The 20,295-nt window shown below is 34.0% G+C and overlaps 1 protein-coding gene across 1 annotated transcript in view; it reads right to left on the bottom strand.

Annotated features, from left to right (window-relative positions):
- LOC110378428 (octopamine receptor) overlaps positions 1-19,739 on the bottom strand; it is a 48,812-nt gene extending 29,073 nt beyond the window's left edge. The window contains exon 1 of the mRNA XM_021337670.3: positions 19,431-19,739. The gene's annotated coding sequence lies outside the window, so the exon portion shown is untranslated. The remainder of the gene's footprint in view (positions 1-19,430) is intronic.
- Between the last annotated feature and the right edge of the window lie 556 nt (positions 19,740-20,295).

The raw sequence follows: 20,295 nt of genomic DNA, 5'->3' as shown, positions 1-20,295 counted from the left end.
TTTTTTTTGTGACAGAAATGTTTAATGATCCTGGCATGTAATGTTTTGTATGAAGACAGAAATATTCTTAGCACATTACTGCCAGAAATAAAAATTAAAATAAAAAAAACAGGACATTTTTTGACAAGCAACAAAGGAATTGTTTGTAAGCTTAGCTTCAAACTGTACTTAAGCTTTAAGCCGCGGACAAAGTTGTAAGAAACCTTCTAGTGTAACATTATTTTACAACAAACCTATTCTCAGGCCGACTATACAATACCACTTTATTTCCACCAGAAACTAGCGGCTAAAACACTACAAATTCCCAGAAATTATGACTGCAACGTTCAAACTTCATCCTGATAATTTTCAAAATTCTTGGATAGTGTAAACAATGTTTACCTTCAGCAACACAAACACCTGATATCCTTTTTTGCAAACTTTTTAAACTGTGCTATCACCTTACTATCTTCAGACAAAACTTCATAATTCTAATTTAATTCAACTCTATTACCAAAGAGTTTTTAATAAATAAAATGGCAATTTGTCTAAAGGAATTTGTTTACTGGAAGAGCTATGAAGAATGTGTGTCATGTTAATAGGTTTTCTTGCTCGTCCCATTTCTAGCCAACCATCGTTTATTACTTTTTTGTACTATATTTTAATACCCCTCGCTTGTAAAGAAATACCACGAAGTTATTTTATATTAAGCTTCATATTAATATTGAGTAGCTTTCCATTCTAAATTGCCCACATATTTATTTGCTAGAAGCTTACATAGAATAAAGTTCACTTCAACTTAGCCGGTAAAGTGTAAAAATCTCACAATAAACTGACGTATACATTTGTGATGTCAAATGAATACCCCATTTTCTCCACCACAGAGAAAGTTTTTAACCAAAATGCAATCTAACTTCTGGCAACGACATACACCTAAATATCACTAAACTATTCACGGAAAAGTTTCTGTATTTTACGAGCTCCACCATCGACACTATATCGTAACCGCTGGGATGTAAAATATAACAAAATCCGCATTTAAATAGGTTAAACACATAAGTCTGGAAGCAGACGTTTTGTTAAAGTGCTGCGGCACCACATTATGAAAATGGCGATGCGGTAGAATTGTTTAACAACAGCTATTTAGGTCTTAGTCTCGCAGATGTGGAAAATTTCTGAGTACTATAATCTCTTACATTTAGTTGTTATGAGGCTACTTTTAGGGACAACCTAGAATGTTCTTTTGTCAGCCTTGGAATGTACGCGATGTAATGTTTTGTTGACATGAAAATTACTTGTCTGTCTTGTGCTTTGTTCATAATGTTTGGGTTTGATTGTCTTACTTTCCGTTCTCGGTCGAAGATTCATAGGCCGCCTCAAAACGAGTTGGAGGTATGTAGTGGTGAAGAATATGAAGGAGTGCTAGGTATCCGCGACATAGAAGATATAGCAAAGTGGAGAATTAAAATAAGGAAAGCTGTATCACTACGTCAGATACGTAGCAAGAAAAGAGAGGTTTCACCGGGAAAGTCTCAATCTAAGTTAGTGCCAAGAATAATGCTGATCAGGTAATGAGGTCGGGTTTAATATTAAAGATAACTCGTTGAAATCATATTAAAGTTCAACCTTATTTAAGTTCAAAGCAAAGTAGGCAAGCAAAACCATATTGAAGGCGTGAGCTGCCTACCAAAAACTTCAATTTCCCTGCCACAAAAACAACCATGACCTTATTACCTATATAAAAACAAATTCCCACAAAAGCACCTTCAAAAAGTAATTTCCATATCCAAAAATAGCCAAATAGAAGCCTTAAATATTCATACAATCATCAAAGAATTCATTTTAACGGTTAAAACACATCGTACATAATAGACTGGGGAAATAAACGAGAATTTCTCAATTTGAAGGAACGAAAAAGCTGGTAATACAATTTACATGGTACGTGTAAAGTAACATTATCATATGGAGACAGACGACATTGCCTCGGCTTAAGCATTGTGCTGTGTGTACACAAGATGAGCTCTTTGAATATGCGAACGCTGTGACGAATATTCATCTTCTTGTGTCGACTTGTTGGACACTCGCTTGCACAACATTTTGTGTTGCAAAAAGATTGCTTTAAAGCTAGTGTGAAAAGTTTTTGATGAGAACTATTTAATTAGAACCTTTTTCGAGGTTGTTATAATTTTGGTGGGAATGAGGCTCAGAGGTGCAGTTCTCAAGAGAGAAACGTGTTGTTTTAATAAGGTTTCCTGTCTGCGAATTCATAGTGACAAAATATACATCTAGTAAAAAAAAAGTCTTAAATTATTGAACAACATAATTAAAGGCTTACGTTAAATGTGTGTAGGCATCTGTAATTATTTTTGTTTCCAAAAATATGTTAAATTGCAAAACCACTTTTATACTTATAAATATGGATAATTTATTATTTTGGTAATCCTGATTATCGAATATAATAGGAGGTAATTTATAATTAACAACATTAATTACTGTCCACCGCACACTGGTTTAACATATAATTAGCACAAAAATAATTAGTATTTTACGTCCTAGATAAAATATGAAAATAAAATTATGTATTTTATGGAACTGAATGATAAAACACATCTCAAAATGTCACATTCTTATTGCGGTTAGTAATCATATAACTCTTCTACTATATTGCACCTATATTATTATTTTAGTTTATTGCTCTGCACCTATATTTATGTACCTACCTATATCTTAAAATAGAGCGTCCATTTCTAAACAGCGAAACCTCTAAAACAATTCCTTTCTACAACTAGATGAATCCAGTTCGACATTCATCCGGCCTCCGGTCCAATATGTTGGTACTTTGTATCCGGATTTCCACTTAGTGTTGCAAATCCTTTACAGTCTTTGACGCAGATCTAGATTCTGGCAAGAAGTTCACTTGGCTAGAAGCCTGTGAGACACTAATAGACATGCCTTGGCTTGCTGGCCAAGCCGAAATGTGATTTTTGTTTATGTGTATTTATTGGTTTCGATAGTTTACGGTTGTGGTTTTGGTCGTTTATAATGTTGTGTATATTTGTTTTTAGAACAAAATGCAGTTTAAATGTGATCTACTTTTGAGGTTAGAAATCTTTTGTCCGGTGTAAACAAGAAACAATATTTCTTGCTTGCGTAGATTTTTGAACTAGGCTACAGCGCATATGCCTTACAGAATACCAGTCCAAAAGCCAACTGCAAGCAAATCGAATCGTTTCCAGAACCTTGCATTGGTAACTTTCCATTCATTGCGTTGACTCAAAAGGCTGTCAGTGCTTCCAGGCCCAATTTCATCAATCGTTTTGGCCAATGGTTATTGAGGCCTATCCCAAATTTTCACTTGGTCAAAGGCTCATTTCGCCCTCAGTTTTGCCGATTAATTGCATCTCAGTAACTGCATACGAGTTTCTGGCATTCGTTCAAAAGTTCTATCTTCTAACTTCGAAGGTGCAGTAGGGAACTTTATAAAGAACTTAAGAATTTCTCGATAAATTGCAGACGTTCAGAACGTGATGATAATTTCAAGTTCTTTCTAGTTTTCAGCTTTATTGAAATACTAGCTTCCACTCGCAGTTTTACCCTCGTTCTTATAGGGAACGACTTTTCTTAAAGCAGCCTATACATTATGGTATTCTAATGTGTATATAACCTGTCAAGTTTTTGAGACAAAGAGGTAAAAATACAAACAAGCTTTCGCGTTTATATTTTTAGCTGGATAAATTTTTCCAGTTGATACAAGAATAATGAAATCACAATATTAACTTTACTTTTTCGATTAACATTACCATGCATGGAACATATTCCGCGAAAATACCATTACGGGGAAACTTTAACCCGACAAAATTGAGTTATCATCGACATTGCGCATTATCCACGAATTCTGTTCAATAATGGTGTTCTCCCCTCATCTGCCGGTTAATAGGGCGGTCGTCAGCGTGTTACAAATCGGGCAATCGGGGCAATCATGACAGGCACATAAGGACGCATCCATATAGGTGAGTCAAAATGGATGCGTTTACATTTACTGGGCTTCGGGAACAAATTGCTGCATTTGTGACTTCTAACTCTTTTCTATCCTTATGAATTGGTGTCACTTAGTTCTTTCTCTTTGGATATTTTGTAAGTTTACCAGTTTTTTTTTTATATATGTAGCATAAAAAACACAATGGCACTTTTAACAGCGGCAGCAATATTTTTCAGATTGCATCACATATATTTAACGTTGATAAATATATAATCAGGTCATCACTTGTAAGTACTTAAATTAAAGAACATTAGAACATCTTTTTCGTAAAAGTTTCTCGCAAGCTATTTTGCGAATGACTTACCGCTTAAACTCATAAAACTTTTTCTTGATCTTTCGTTAGCCTTAAACGGAATATTTATCCAAAAAAGTTTCGACTTCACATTATTACGTTTACCTTCGCGAATCTTACTCGTAATAACGAGTTTTTACGATGAAAATTCAGGTATTTAGATATAAAAAATAAGATTGCCCAAGCTACCTTTACAAAACATCAAAAATTACTTGATACTTTCTACTGTTGTCTTTGTAAAGTCTGGCAATGAAAATGGACATGTATGCACGAGTCTTTATGAACCTATCAATTTGTATAACGCCCCTGCGGTAAAAGCGTTGAGTGTAAAATTATTATCTAGCGTTGACCACAGATTTATGAATGGGATTTGATTTTAATATATACATATTATTACACTATTTTTTTACTTGGGGTTTATCCGGGTGACTAGGTTGAGAAGGTTAGATAGGCAGTTGCTCCTTGTAAAACACTTGTCATCAGCTGTCGGTTAGACTGGAAGCCGAATCCAACATAGTTGGGAAAAGGCTAGGCAGATGATTAAAATATATTCTCTTTTAAGTTCTTTCTTTCAAAGACTCCATAAATTAAGTTATTTTAAAAAAACTTCTAACTATAACGTACTCAAGATCTCAATAACGTCCAATGCACCCCACCCACACTGAATTCCCAGTTCTTTCTCAAGCATTTATTTACACTCATAATATTTATTTCTGATTTTAATTTCAAGCGGATCAGTGAACTGATTTCTTTGAGTCTGTTTCAATAATTGTTGCTTCTGTTGATCAAAGGGCAAATGGCATCAACCGTGAAATTACTACGACCCACGTCTCTGAGACTGTTTGTCCATATTTTAAAGTTATTTTTCTAGGTTTCTGTAAAGTTCTCGAAGAGTTTTAAAATGGTTTGGCTTTTTGAAATCTAATTTTATGTTACGAAGAGTTCGTAGTTAGTTATTAGCCTATGTAATGATAGTCAACTTCTGACAAATGACAAATGGTCCTAATTATCGTCTTTTGTTTCATTGCCATGTTATCTGAAGTTAAGCTTATTTGTTATACATAGTTAGCGATTCATGTCTGAATATAAATTGACACACACTTGAAATGCTACACACACAAGTATGTACGTATGACATAAACTCATCTTAGTTTAGGTCCTTTGTCACCAACTTGTGAAACAGAATAATTACATCAAAAGTTTAATCCCTAACACAGCGGTAATAAGCAATTCAAACTTAAAATAGATATTCCTACAATAATAGCCTATTCCCTTATTTAAAGTTCTATTCCAAGTTGTAAAACTATTTCAATTCACTCGAAGAACATAATTTAGGGACAGTGACGGTAATAAACGTGAATTACATGAGAAAATGTCGATTGAGAGAGTAACTTATTACTTAGGGACATAATCAAGTTTTGAGTCCATTGTAAAATGTTCGTGTTAAGTTGCAAACCTATTAATTAAGTTGCGAATTGTATTGCCGTATTTAGAGCCTCGCTAACTTATAATATTCGAGTATTACTGTTCTTTCCCGTAAACAAGGATCGAATTGCTCCTACTTCTAAACTAATTATTAGCTTTTTTGAAACTACTGAAGCGATTTTAAAATTCTTCCAGAGTTAGGAAAATATACGAAAAGTAGGTCCCAATATAAAAATACAACAATTCTAAAATCAAAACTCTCAAAAAAGATTTTGTACTTATAAGGTAATATGTGGTTTTCGTAAGTTATTTACAAAAATAAATCCCGTTGCCTTGTTGAGCTTTTTGACAAATAAGTACAGTTTTAGCAAAACAAAAGAGAACTACAAAGTGAGCTAAGTTTTTTTTTGATCTTGAAAACACAATGTAGTAAATTGAGGTTTCTTTTATCTAAAATGCTTATCAGTAGAACAAATGACAATATTATTCAGGCTTTACATAGAACTTGCTGTCGGCTCTCCGACTATTTGACTGAGATATTTATGTTTGTCTGAAACTTTCAGTAATGTGAGTGTAAGATTTTTATTACTATATCTATGCATATTTAGTTTATATTTTTGTTGCAGTAGTATTTTTTTCAACTGAATTTCAATATTTTAGCACTAATTTATATCCTTACAGAACACAAAATTGTCCACATAAAATACTAAAACAAAACTAAACATATTTTGATAATCAAATAAATTACCTACGTGTCTAATCTCAATCTTTCACGCTATTTACCTGTTACATTTCGGTAATATAATGAAGATTGACATAATTTCATATCAAAAAACGATGAAACGTTAAATTGACAGGTGAAACGGTAAAAGTAAGCCAAAGTTGGTTTTATTTCAGAGATAATTATTATTGATTTTGACAGCTCATAAACTTTAGTACTCAAAACTTGGGAATAGAGGCACACCTTTCAGTTACCTTTAGTTGTCAATTTAAAGGTTGGAAAGGAAACTGAACTTTAACCTATTACGTTTAAAGTTCAATATTACACAATAAAGAAATGCATCTAAAGTTCAATATTATACAGCTAAAACATGCATCTAGAAGGGAACATATATATATATCGGACTCAATGACACCGTGCCAGGAATGAATTTACAAACCAAAAGTCAGGAAAATAACAAAACATTCTAAGCAGAAAAAATACAAATTCCTACCAATTTAATTAGCTACTAAAATACACACCTACACATGTAAATACAATTTCCCTACCTTAATTACATGGAAGATAATTAATTTACGTCCTACGTTACATAATGAGCTCGTTCGTTAAGGATTGAATACATTGAATGGCTTCTATCCGAAGGGTATTAAATCTCTCGGGTGAATCCGATACCCTATCGTATAGAAATTGTTAATTGATTGGTAATCGAATACTGATAACACATTCTATATATTATCGGAATTTTAGAGGTTTTCGTTTTCCAGTTCAAAGATTTTAATGAAATTTGAATTTCGGGTACTAATACTAATTGAATGGTCGCATTAGTTAATTGAGTAGATAACTGTTGGGGCGTAAAGTTTTGGGTCCCTTGGTACCTAATTAAGTTGTTATGGGGCAGTTTTTTTTTTCAATTGGTACTCTTTTACTTTATTTTAATACTATGATAGCTATTTCACCCGCGCCCCGAGGTATGTACTCACCACACCCGGATTTATTTGCTCCTCTATTTGTGTCCCTTTCATTGCAATCGGTTCAGTAGTTTTGGCATGAAAGCTCAAAAGACAGACAGATTTATTTTCGCATATTATAACATTTGTAGGATGTAAAGGTGTCTGTGACTTTTCCTAACTATTTTCATCCAGCACTACGTCAGCAATTACCTAAAAATCGGCAATGATTCTTCTCGTTCATTGTCCGCGACTGCCGGAAAAGACCTCGAAGCCTCCTAATGGTGGCTTAATGGGCGCACATACTCCCCATGTTCATTATATTCTCGCTTCAATAAATCGATCGCAATTGTAAGGGAAATATATCATTCATACGCACTTTGTTAAATTGTAATGGCTTAGCTCAGTTCATATAAATTGTGTAAAATTAAATGGTACTAAAAGGTACAAATCCTACCTTATATGTGCCTAACTTTATAATAAAACAAACAAGTATGAAATAAAGCTCTTTAACATGAAAGTACTCGCCGTAAATAATAAAGTACCTGCCTCGAAAGTGAGTTCCATAATACATCATGAGCTATTGTTTTAATACAGAACGAAATAGAATATTACTTGAATAAGTTTCAGATCTCACGGGAATGAGAAAGATAAGCATAGTAAGACATTTCCTTTAGCCTAACTTGCTTGAAAGGTCCAAAGTATCGCAAGAATGGACAAAAGAAATATAGAACCAAGTTCTTAAGAACTTAACTCGCAAAGAACTCAATAGAATACGACAAAAGATATTTTCAAGTGTTTGAGAACTTAGGGGAAGTTTGCAGCTGTCGGCAATCCAGTTGCATGGATTGGTAATATTCAGAATTCGTTTGGAATTTTGTGCATTCTAATGCTATAGAAGTTTCCTGGCTGATATGAATTTGGAATATGTAGTCTATTGAATTGATGTAAGATGCAAATAAAGATTAACTTTTACATTACCTATATTCTGAACAAACTTACATATATGCAGCACTTTGCTTGCGTTATTGATCAATCAAATTCAGTTCCCATAAAAACTTAAGTCACAAAATATGACCCAAATAGTGAGTTCTTTTATAATGCTACAGTGCTTTAGGAGAAACCTTATGACATTTAGCACACTAGAAAAAGTTAACTACGTAAATATTGACATGATTGAATATAACTATGTACCTAAACAATTGGCTTATAGCCGGGATTATCAAAATAATGAAAATGAATACAAAAATATTCTGAATTTGGGCCTTTGTTGATTTCATTCTTTATTTTTGTTACAGTTTCGATAAAAATAAGTAAGTACAATAAGAAGGGATAAGAAATAACAATAGCATAAGACAACATGTCAACAGCCAGATGTCTTCCTTGTATGTCAAGAAATATATTGACAAACAAGAGGGCTATTTTGACCGAGTTTTCTCCTAAGGGTACAAATGATAAGCTTATAGCGACAATAAACTTGTGCCTTTTTTGTAACTAGCATCTGCCGAGGGAATCTGTCCATTGTGACTTATAATTCGATATAATGTTTGAGTCATTTTCGCTATTACCACATTTTGTAGTTATTTTCATCGAATTAAATGCAATGCAACTTTCTCTCAAAGTACTGACAATAACAAAAGAGATTTCTCATAATCGTCTAAGGATTTATAAATCATGAAACATCTAGAGACGTCTATAGAACATTCTAAGAGTCTGTAATATTTAGTAAATTATAATGTTTAATGGACTCCAACTACATCAATGAACATAACAAGTCATATAAATGCTCTGATATCTCGATTGGATCTTATGCCTTGTACCACAGGGTAAGAGTTCATTGTGTGACCGCTCCATCGTTTGTCTCAGGACTAATTTCCTTGAGGGCCTCAAGGACCAAGGATCGATGCTTCCTTGTTTTATGCCGACGAATATTTGTGGAATAATGTCCCGAATAATCTCCTCCCTTAAGTAATTCGGTAAGGAAATACGGACCTTATGGGCAAAAGGTCATGTTTTGTTTAATTTTATGAAGTGAAAAATGTTCACAAGTATCGTGTGACATTGTTTTTTAATGCCTTCTGTGTCGTTTTCCTTATATAGTTAAAAGTGATCAGTTAATACTTTCTAGATCATATTTTTTTATTAAAATTCATATTGTAAAAAAAAACTTTCCACATAACACGAATGAAACTGTAATATAGAACGTAAAATCAAGCTTTCACATTCATTATCAGCAAGGACATTTTCTGAATACAAAAAAGGAAATATCATACAAAAATAACAACAGCTAACGTATAACAACATTTTCCTGATCATTTGTTACAAAGCAAAGCCCAAACAACAAAATACGGGTAGCTTTTGAACTCCACTCGGACGAAAATTCAGCTCGTCACTGATTAATTAATCATATTTCTTTGATGAAATATTGAATTGTTTATTTTCAATATTAGTATTCAACTTTTGTTTTTCGCTGTCAAATTGGAAGTGGTTAGGAAAAACAATACGGCGGATCGAATGTGTTTGATGGATTAGCAAATGTCGAACTTATTTTTAGCCCTTTGTTGAAAGTAACATAAATCAGCTTGTTTAGAACTGCCATAAAGTATAACCCATTATTTATTCATCCTTGTCTAAGTTCAGTTAAATTTAGACGATGGAAACTTAGGCATTAGTTGGACACTAATGGCAAACTAATGTCTTACTAATGTTTGAAATTATTTTCAGTGTAATAAATCTATTTTTACGATAGCAGTATTTCATATTTTCAACGATGGATAGATTGTGTGGACGATAAAAGACACATTGGATGGATAGTGTGAAAGTCGATATGGTAAGAAAGAATAAATGTTACTTGTAAGATGACGGCAGATAGAAGAGTACGGAAGGAGAAAACATGCTGCGCCGACCCCAAAAGAAATTGGGATAATGGTAGGATTATAATGGGCAATTTTTTATATATAGATAGCCCAACTCCTAGTAACTTAATGCTGGACGAACTTACTCAAATATGTGGTAGTAACATATGTATATTTGAAGCCACTACCGTTGCTCATCTAAACGCTGAACTAATTGCGTAGTTATTAGAGTTAGGACAGTAATCTGTGGTAGCTCTAACGTTAATTTAACACCTAGAGGGCTTCAGTATATATGCTGTGTAGATTAGAAATCTTAGCTTTTAAGGTTAACTATGTATATTCTAAGTTCATGATTTATTTATTAAAATAGCAGAGGTATGGAGATCATGTTTTTTCTTAATGGCGTTATGGATTATTTTTTAACTGCGCTTTCTAAATAACTTCATTTATTTTCTGCAATTATTTGAAAAAAGAAGTTAATAGATTTACGTAAATGGGGACAGAGCGGTAATTTAGAGATTTATAGGTACAAAACAAACGTACTTTTTATCTGTAAGAACATCTTAATCAAAAATCAAACGTAGCTAGTTGAAAAAAAAGTAGTTAACAGACACCCAACAGCCTAAACCTACCTCGACTTTTACCGCCAATAACTTTGGAGCCTACGTCGGCCCAATAAAATATTTTCCACACACAGTCGAAAAGCAATAAAGTTGATCAACTTGTTGCACCGATGCACCACCTGTGTGCAAGCTCTTTGACTCACAAATACCTTGCCATGCCTCAGTTTCCAATCAAGTATAAATATCTTTGACGTGGTCTTGGCTAATCGATGGGAAAACTGTTCTGAATATTCATGTGTTTCTCAGTACATTTTGAAGTCAATAAACCTAAAGGCTTATATGTTTTGTTATCATTGTGCTGTATGCATTTCTAAACCATGGTGATAAACGAGTCTTCTTCTTAAATTTAAGAGCCCAGCTCTTGTCGGTGCAGCTCCTTCCATTTACGCCTATCTAGCGCCAACTCCAGAACTTCCTTATACGTCACAACATTCACCTTCTCTTTAATTTGTTTCATGTAGCTGTACCTTGGACGACCCCTTCCCCTCTTCCCTTCGACTTTCCCTTCCACGATGTTTTTTATAAAATCGTCGTGACGTATAAGGTGTCCTATCATTTTTCCTCTCCTGTTCTCTATGCTATGTAATAGTTGTCTTCTACTCCCTATTCTACTTAATACTTCTTCATTGCTAATTCTTTCCGTCCAACTAATTCTCTCCATCCTCCTCCAGCACCACATCTCAAAAGATAAACGAGTATTGTACATAATTTTCCTCTATGTTATCCAAGCCATGGTGATAAACGAGTTCTCTTTTAATTTGCAGGTGCCTCGCGTTCTCTGCAAGTTGGTCTAGAGTAAGTACAGTACATAGGTAAGTTTTTTTTCTTCTTATCAACTTTTTCTGAAATCTATGCTTCACAAAATACATTCCACACAATATTCTTATAGCTTCTAAGTATACACCTAACTCTTCAAAAGTCATAAGAGATCGATTATATTACGGTCTGCTTAAAACCTCAAATAGTCCCTTCACGCGTGAATAGGCACACAGCAAACACATTAAAAAAAGTAATAAAATAAACTTGCAAAGTAAAAGTTTACTTATTTATACAAAATGAATTCCAATAAAAATGATTTACAATTCGTTGCGGTCACTTTACAAAAAGTAATGTATCAATATATTTTACCAATGCCTAATGATCCTTAGTAAAATACTATTGAAAGAAACCGCAAATAAACAAGAAAGTAATTTTATTTATTTCTTCGCATTGAAGTTAAGCTAGCTTTTGTTAGGAGCTTTAAATATCGATCTTAAGCTAAAGTCATATTGCGGCACCTTATTTCTGCAATCGCAAAAGTATTTTTTTATTAAATGGTCCTTAGAGACATTGTTAATTTTAGATAGAAGAAGGAATTGTTAACTCTTACCATTGCCTGAATACTTTATGTATGATTGGTATTTAGACTTTTCTATAAAGCCTGTCAATCAGGTACATTTTTGTAATAACTCTGTTAGTTACTGTTACAGCCTTTTTATCGTCCCACTGCTGGGCACAGGCCTCCTCTCACACGGAGAAGGATTGAGCATTAATCACCAATCGCTCGCTCAATGCGGGTTAGTGATTTCAGACTTTATAGTCCAAGTTTCCTCAAAGTGTTTTCCTTCACATTTTTATCAGCCATTGGTGTCTAAGATATAGTTAGAAAATACATTTAAACTTATAAAAGTTGCATTGGTTCAGGCAAGTATCAATGCAACCTGGAATCGAATACACACCCTCATACTCGAGAGGTTGGTTCTCTACCCACTAGGCCACCACGACTTTTTCAAAAATGTTAGTGGTCCTTGGTAATATAGGCTTATAGCTAGTAAATCAATCAGTCAAAACCAATAAATTGCACGACACTTTAACCTTTACCTAAGCCTTCGTTATTGGACCATCGGCAGCCATTAAATCACTGAGCTAAAGACGCTCCGACACCGAAGCACCAATACGCCGAGATTTCGACAGTTCCCGTCACGTCGACTTACGTCAGTGTGCTTTAAGCCTTAGAGTAACCGCACACTGCAGATTAAACAGTCGGCCGACAGTTGATCCCAATGGTAGACAAATATTTTTTTTTCAGATTAATTTCAATCAAAGTTTTCAGTCGGTGTGATACCGAACAAATACTTGACCTTTGTCATGTGCGTACTACCATTCATCTTCATACTGTTTTATGAGCCCAATTGACTCGTTGCAAGATCAGCTGCTGAGCATAAGGTCTCGATTCCTGGGTCGGCCCAAAATCGCTTTGTGGGTTTTAGAAACTCTCACAAAACAGCCCGGAGCCTGGAAGTTTGTGATTGGTACACCCGTGCATTGGAGAGCACGTAAATGATGGTAAAACAGCCGCCATGGCCTAAAACTGGATAGGAGGATATCATCATGAGCCCAAACAAACTATCGGCCGACTAAAAGTTTGCAGTGCGCGTAGTCTAAGCCTTAGTTTAATCGCACAGAAAGTGTTTGTAGTGCTTCAAACTTTAAAATCGACTTTTGATCGCTCGCTCCGGAGCCGTTGCCTGATTTATCAATGTTTGTTCAGTAAACTCTGACTGCTTAGAGATGTAAGCAGTATTCGCTATTCAGGCTTTTAGAATTTTGAACTCAGTGTGAATTTACACAACAATAACATCTGTGTTCTGTTCATTCATACCACTATATGGGAAAGGATCTTCTCTTTTATAGTATGAGGTCGTATGCTCTCTTCCACAAGACATAAGTACCTAAGCATTGATCACCACGCTTACTTGGTCAAAGATGGCGGTTTGAAATTATCTCAAAATTCAATTCCTGACAATAGGCAGTGTCGCTCATGACTATTATTTTTAAATCTGATAAAAGTTAGTTCGAATAAAAAGAGCACTTATTCTTTTGCTAAGTTTACTCCAGTTATCCGTTTATTCAATTCATTCAGAAAAACAACCACGAATATCTGTCATTGTTCGTAAGTTACACCTACAAATAGAATTTTTCAACAAACACTGTTATTTTGAACACAAAACCGACCGTGTTCCTACTTTACTCCACTTTCCTCTAAAAATACGCGCATGAATGGCGGAGGAAAAAGCCCTTTATTCTGTAAGTCGGTTAAACAAAACGTGCCGTCTCCATCCCTTTATTTATTCGAATAAAAAGAAAAAAAAAGTTAGAAAGGCTCGAAAGATTTATCTTCATTTTGTGAAGGTTTTTAACGTTTTGGCTCCCTTAGGAATTGAGGTCGGTAAGTCAATTATTAATTGCTTGGTTTTTGTGATATTTTTGGCGCGTAGAATTTAATTGACTGGCTAATATCGTTATTTGCACCAAATTGAATTGGGTTTTATCATAGCATCTGATATTTATCTAGAATCTCACTGATAAGCGATATGCTAAAGTTTCCTAAGGCTCAAGTTCCGTATACTATTTTTCCTACATAGTACAATATTCAGAAAGGTTTTTCATATTGGAACCAAAGCAAGCTAAACAAAAAGTTCTATTAATTAGCATTCCTTAATCAAAAGAGTAATAAACTGAATTGCTCTAATCTAATCAATTTGCAAATCACAAGTCACTAACAGTTTGCCACAAAAACACCAAAATATTCTATTGCGAACGCCACTGTCATCATTAAGTCGGTTGCGTTATATTGAACCCGTTCTGTCCCCAACATTTGTCACTGCCATAGTTCGGCCTACCAATTTTCAACGCCAATAATTTAACCTTTTACATCAGGGACTTAGATCAGTTAACTTATGGAAACGCTTTTGATTTGCCTTTCTTTATGCCAAAGGTGCGAAACCTTTGGTTATGCCTTCTTTTAGTAGATAGACATGTAAGAAAGAAAGAAGAAAATAAATGCGTCATTGCGTGCCTGGAAGCATACATTTGCACGTGAAATAACAATGAAATGAAAATGACATAAGAGTTCGTCCAATTTATGCTTGTGTTTGGCTATAATTTCATGAGCTTGCGAAACGTTGTAATCGAAAATAAAAGAGTGAGCTCTTGCAAAGCAAAAAAAGAAAGCTAAAAAGCTGTTGCCCTTTGCGAAAATTAGAAAACTTTATCATATACCTAGAGGTTTTATCTCATAGTGGTTCCCGTTGGTTAGCACTCTAAGATCAGGGGTGGTCATGACGTCACGGACTGGGTATACCCGTGAGGTTGTCCCATGTTTTTTGTTTTGCGGAAAAAAGTGTACAGATGTTGTTTTGTTGGTAAAAGGATGAAAAGGGGTAAGGGATTGTTTGAAAGAGTTACTGCCTTCGAATTAAAAAGCCAATTTTAGAACCCGCATGGATTTAACTCAATTTACTTGTACTTTAACTCCTGTCAGATTGAGTCAAAGTTTGACAAACGATTGTTAATTTTCTTTACAGAAACTTGTAGATGAAAATATTTGTGTCAAAACAGAACTGAGTATTCCAAAACCATTTTTTTACAAATATCATGACATTATCCAAGTTGTTTTTTTTCGACAAAAACTTAATTAAGATCTAATTAAATACGTTTGATATACGAGTAGAAAATACAAGTCTTCATTAAGAGGGTGCGAGGTTATATTCTTAAATTCTAAGAATGCAGGCTCCAAGCACATTTTAATTAAGTCTGGTTTTAATTACACGAATTGTACTATTTTTGTATGGTAATACTGTGTTATTTTTTGTTTTAATTAGTTTAAATACATATAATACCTTTGAATATCTTTGAAAATTTGTTCTTAAAATATTTTTAACTGGACCTAAATATGTGCCTATGTTACAAAACTTTTGCGGTTTCATCCGCATCTCATGGAAACTATTTCACAAAGCCAGATTAAAAGCTCTTTCTCGATAAATGAGCTATCTAATATCATCATCTGCCTAGCCTTTTCCCAACTATGTTGGGGTCGGCTTCCAGTCTAACCGGATGCAGCTGAGTACCAGGGTTTTACAAGGAGCGACTGCCTATCTGACCTCCTCAACCCAGTTACCTGGGCAACCCGATACCCCTTGGTAAGACTGGTTGTCAGACTTTCTGGCTTCTGACTACCCGTAACGACTACCAAAGATGTTTAAATGGCAGCCGGGACCTACAGTTTATCGTGCCATCCGAAACACGGAAGAACTCATTATGACAAGATGGTCACCCATCCACGGACCGACCGCGCCAAGCGTTGCTTAACCTTATGATCGATCGAGAGTTCCTTAGATAACCGCGCACGAATTAACAAGCAAACAAACTCTTCAGCTTTATAATATAGACAGATCTAAAAATCTATGTTGTCTAAAACATTTTCCACCTAACTGACGCGACTCTAGAAACTAAATATATAGGTTTAAAATACTCGTGACCCATTTCGTCGGACGACGCAGATTAGTTAATGGCAGAACCACATAACTGCTTAATTATGTAAATCGATGTGTACGCGCCTACATAAGTGTGTACTTAGCTTTACAAATTGTTCTGCGAAACATTTCTATTATGTTTATAAGGTTTTTATAGACGTTTTTTAGAGTGAAAATGAATTGGTGGGAGTAATGAAGGGTTAAAAAGTTTTAGAATTGCTAAAGAGATTTTGTATTTTATGTAATTATAGTGTTGATATATCATTATATTATCCTATTTTTATATAAGTTTTTATAGCAGGGCAATCGTAACTTTACTTTTTTAACTATAGAGCTCAGTTTAAAAAAAAAAACTCTAACGTATGAAAGTTTTTATCATGTTAGAAGATTAAATGATAGGCAACAAACCATTGTACGATTTGTGGCATAGATTGATAAAAACATTCAGCAACATCCTAGTCTCATTTTTTTGATAATGCAGGGCAGACATTTTCTCTGCCACAATAATTTGATTGAATATAATGAAACACACTTCATTATTGAAAATCAAAAGCGAAGCTTGATTAAGTGTTATTATTTGCTTCATAATACCTATTATTATAATGAGCTTTAAAATTGCAGGTCAAATTATATAATTAAAATCAGATTTTATATTAAAATCAGACGTAAAATAAATAAGTTTAATACCAAGAATATTATACCAGCGTAAATATTTACATTATATTGCAGTGAAATTAATTTCAATCTTTATTGACGGAGCTTTTCAGTTTTACTTTCTGTAAAGGATTTCTTTCATAAGAGTGTTAATGAATTTGACCAGCGTTGAATCAAGTGAGTTATGCTTTTATATTATTTTCTTGTAACGTTTTGCCAGCAATATTCCCGAGGTCCTGCAGTTATTTCCCCACTAACTTGATTTTTTCCAAGCAATTTCCTTCTAAAATAGATTATTCCCTCGATTTTATAGAAGTAGGTGAAAGTAGTAAATGGATTTCTCGGCTATTGGCTGGACGGTGTTTATAATCGATTTGAGTTTAAAAGGGGTTAATCTTTGGTATAGACTTGAGATGTAATTTTAAACTTAACGAAACCTGGTTTGCAGTTTTGTAAAATATATATATATATATATATATATATATATATATATATATATATATATTTCACTACGATACTTGCACAATTTTTGAAAGCCTTCTTCTTCTTCCTGCCCTATTCCCAAGTCATTTGGGATCAGGTTGAAAAAGGTTTTGAAAGCTTACTGAACCCATAAAAACTTATAAAAACAACATACACAAATAACCTACAAACTACAAACATTGGTCCTTTTCCACTCTTCATTGCTCCTATCCGAATTTTACGCGGTCCTAAAAAAACCTCAAAACCATTTACCGCGAATTCCCAAAGATTCGCGAAGCAAGGAGAAGGAACGCTTTCGGCGTTTACACCAGCCATTCGTTCGTCAGTTAGTGAGTGACGACCGTAATACATCTTTATGGATGCCTAATAAACTGAGACTGGCATTTTTATTGGCAGCTCCATAATTTAAGTGTAGTTGTGTTGGCAGTAAAATCCGGACTCGTTTTTTGTAGTTAATTTATTTATTTACTTGCTTTCACCTGCGGTTTTACACGAGGGAAAATTGTTTCCCGAAAATAAATAAAATGCGTACCTACCTGCTTAAACACTCTATGATATGATAGCTTTATCACTATCAACTTTAATTAAAATCCATCCAGTAGGTTTCGCGTAAAAACTAAGTACAAGTATCCATTAATACATACATACAAATTTTCTTTAAAAAACTGCACATTTTCTTTAAATATTGGCGTTGTCTGTTTACCAAGACAGTTACCTCATTATTTATAATATCAAAACAGTCTTTGAATGTGGTCTTATTGAGAGAAAGAATAAAATCTTTAATAACATTGTGAACTGGAAATGCACTCAGAATCATGTTGTTATAACGAGAAAAGAGCAATGTAGCTTGTTAGTTCTGCTCTAGAAATACAAAAACTATAAAGTAAATAATAAGAACTTCTGTGGTTATTTGAAGGAAAACATACTTTTCACATTTTTAAAGTCATGTTACAAAATAATTAAGCTTGTATAGTCTTTACTATAGTTTGGTTCCTTGCCAGTTAACTGAAAAATTATTTAAATGGCCCCATTGCGCAAAGATTTCCTATAACAACTTTGCAATTTAATTTGGCATTCTTAATTGTAATTGGGTTAATTTGTTTCCGTCTTTTTACAGATGCTTATCAATTTGTAATGTTTAGCAAAATTCATTCATTTGAATACATTGCGAAAATAAGGACCATTTTACTCAGAAAACATTTTTACTTCAAACTTCTTTTTTTAAGCAATAAGACCACGCAGGCTAAATTGATGACTAAAACAATTGTATGCTTGAAGAAACTTGATAGATCTACAAGAATAAAGAATGTTAAATTAAATTCGACGCCCGACAGCCTCCTTCTTCTGAAACGAGCATTTTACACAGTAATTCACACTTAATTTAATACTTTCATTTATAAACTTAATACCGAACTTTTTCTCATCTTTAAAAAGTATTTTACCTACCGTATATTAAACGCCTAATATACTCGTTATAACAATAACAGTCATGCGTGTCCAATACAATACTTAAACTAATGAAATAAAAATAATTACCACGTATTCGTATAAGTAGGTCATTACGCGTATCAAAGGACCAGAACAAACGTATTGCCTACAATTATTTGCTCACGAGTGTAATATAACTTCCCACAATCTCACGTCTCCTAAGTGTAAAATATTCGAGTCGAATCACCAAAGAGTTGAACCGTGAACCTCGAATAATTCTCTCGTGCGCCTAAAACACGGCCGAAGTTCAGCCAGCTTGAGTAAAATTACTCAGAAAATACCTTCGAATATTTTTTTACGTTTAAGACGTTTCGTAAATGCGCTCCCACGAATGTAATCTGGAATGTTCAGTGACTGTGTGATTTCTAGAATCGCGAGGTGTTGCGGAAAAATATTTTCTATTCGGCAAAGTGATTTGAAAGCTGTAATGAAAAATGAGAAATATTCTCAATGTATTTTGTGAGAAAATTATTTGTTGGTGTGATATTTCATTAAAATTACTCATTGGTTATTTACATACCATTACATTTAAATGTTATTAATTCCACAGCAATGTATTGTTTTTTTTTATGTGTCGTAAATAAGTTTAATCCAAGTCTTATAAAAAAAAAATAAGTTGACGTTACTCACCTATTTAATATTCGGTTCTGTTAAAAATGTGCTCATCTTACAGTAGTCTTCTTAACTATACACAAATACCACTATCATACTAAGTTTTACAACAATCGTTAAATATATTATAAGTTCGACATTACATCAGAGTTATTGCTCTCACTTTTAATAATAATTCTATAGTTTAAAATATTGCTGTCACAATCACTTCTATACAACTTAGTTCAAAGTTTTATATGTATACTTTCGTAGCACTCGCGTAGTACATTCGTAGGCGGCCGGCGTGGCGGGCGTACTCCGTAGCGACCGACTATCAACTGCCGCTACGAGCTGTCTACGCCGTAGTAGACTTGGGCGGGAGCGACGGCGAGTATTATCTTTCTTGAAAATAAGACGTATTATTTCGTAGTGATATGGACATTACAATTAATTGTTATTTTGGTAATAATAAAACGTATTTAGGCAGCGAGGTTCGCGCCTTTGATGATGATGTGGGGTCACGCCAGTATACTTCGGATATACGGTAGACTCCTGCGTTATCCCTCGGAACAAATCAAATCCAGTAGTTTCTGAGATTTAAGCGCGTTTTACAAATTAGTTATCTATTATTTATTAAAATTGCCTACAATAGCTTCCGCGCACCGATTTCTCAGGGAACTCCTTCCCGCTCATGGATAAAATATAGCCTATAATGATACGGGAATAGTGTCGCTATTAAATTATTTTAATAATCAGTTCAGTTGTTTCGGAGCCTTCAGGGTAACAAACTAAAAAAAAACCTCTTTATTATATCAGTAGGTATAGATTAGAATAGATAACGAACATAATCAATGTCGAAATTTAGAAATATATGTATGTTAGAAATAGGAAAACTTATGAATAC

This window comes from Helicoverpa armigera, chromosome 7 (genome assembly GCF_030705265.1).
Source record: "Helicoverpa armigera isolate CAAS_96S chromosome 7, ASM3070526v1, whole genome shotgun sequence".
NCBI lineage: Eukaryota > Metazoa > Arthropoda > Insecta > Lepidoptera > Noctuidae > Helicoverpa > Helicoverpa armigera.
Note: the sequence above shows the minus strand (reverse complement) of the source record. Positions and strands in the feature narration are given on the sequence as shown.